A 1,869-nucleotide genomic window follows, 5' to 3' on the forward strand; every position below is an offset into this window, starting at 1 on the left:
CCCCAAGCGCCTCCCAGTTCTATAGCACTGTTTCGGATATTACTTTTCACATCCCCATAGCTTCATCACACACACCACTAGAACAAGGTATCTACTTTTAGCAGTGTTCATATTTGTATACAGAATCATCTTTAAAACGGTGAACTTCAAGCTCATTCGCCAAAGAAAATCTACTTAAACTTACGCCAGCAATTATAATTGCTTTGTTTACATTAATTTAACTTTCCCGCTTTCCAAATTTTTATTGGCTCTCACATCATTTCTTTGTTTGAGCAACCAATCAAGAGCACATTTTTCGAAAATAAATTGCGCCGGTGTTTCCAGGTCTTTCGCTTTTTTTGCACTGGTATTTATAAATTGCACTGCTCTCAACCAGTCAGAATTGAGAAATTTTTTCATGTATGATATTGTTAAAATTAAAAACATCTTCATAATGTCATTAGTTGTGAACTCTCAAAGTTTTGAGCTTTGACCCATTGGTTTTAAACTCTGTTGTGGTTATCCTATAACAATTAAGAATTACCCGAGCTCTGAATCTGACGACTTTATTCGAGAAGATCAGGGGTTGGTATTGTCAGAAGAATGGAACTTTCAGGCGTTATGAGAGCACGATTTAAAAAAGTTATTTGGTTTGCAAAAAAATATGTCAACAAAGAAGACAAATTCAAACTCAAATTTATGGTTTTTAAATTTTGTTACATGGACAAACAACTTAAGTCATAATTAAACCTTATACATTGTTATTTTAAATATTATGTTATGTTTTACAGACAAACTCAATAATATGTCTGGAATGCTTTGTTTATTAGACATCAGGCCAATCCGACATATTTTTTCAAAACTAGCTTTAGATGAATAACTGCCCATACGGTTGTAGATCTACTCATTTTCCTATTAGAAGTGCCCATTTGGAAAACGAGAGGCCTTAGTATGACCCGGCCATGTTTAGTTTGATGAATGCTAGATTTGCCGCCAAGTCAAAGTAGTTAATCGTTTCAGTCAAATGCCACTTCTTTTTTTTTTGACATAGGATTTATGCATGTCTCAATTAATCTTTCCATTTCTTCATCTGTAGTTCTTTGATGTTGAATTCACAACCCTATTGCCTAGAATAGAGATTATTTAATGAAGAAGGATGACAGACTCGACGATGAACGAATTTGACGATTGGTGTTCCCTTCATCTTATGTAAAATATGAGTGTTTTCTGGCGTTAAACGAGGCTTTCTCCTAACATTATGCAGCAAAGAAAGTAACGTCTTCAATAATAAAAATGCAAGATTATGAATTATTTTCAATGCTTTTTTCGTTAAACTTACTTTTTGTCCCGTACATTTTATCTTCAGTTTGATCAAATAATTACATGTGCAGAATACATGACATGCATTCAACATGTATGTAAGACAATGAAAAAAAATTGCATAAGGCTTCTTCAGGATATTTTAGAAGCCAAGTCGGTTTTAATGTCGATAATCGATACGTATGTTTTACAGTCAAAATATATCAAAGTAAAGTTTCTCCTGCATATTTAATCTCCAATTTTGTTGTAAAGTGAGATAGAGCTGCCTCTCTTTCATAAAAATGACGTTCCCCATTGGCATTGACAGTATACAACGTTTTTCAGTACTCAATATGCACTTCCTTAGAGAAAGAAATTTTAGCTTAATACATTATACGATTTATAACTCTTTAATTACGTCCACGGGATTCGTCCTAAGTGTCTTCTAGTAGCTTTTGTGATTTCTTAAACTCAAAGAATCTCTGGCATCCGAGAGTCATTTATGTTTTTGTCATATCTTGAGTCATACTTTACTAATGGAAAGTACGTCACGTCTGTCCTTCGGAAAGGAAGGGCCTTCCCATACCCTTG

Source organism: Xenia sp. Carnegie-2017, unplaced genomic scaffold (assembly GCF_021976095.1).
Source record: "Xenia sp. Carnegie-2017 unplaced genomic scaffold, XeniaSp_v1 HiC_scaffold_25, whole genome shotgun sequence".
NCBI classification, from domain to species: domain Eukaryota; kingdom Metazoa; phylum Cnidaria; class Anthozoa; order Malacalcyonacea; family Xeniidae; genus Xenia; species Xenia sp. Carnegie-2017.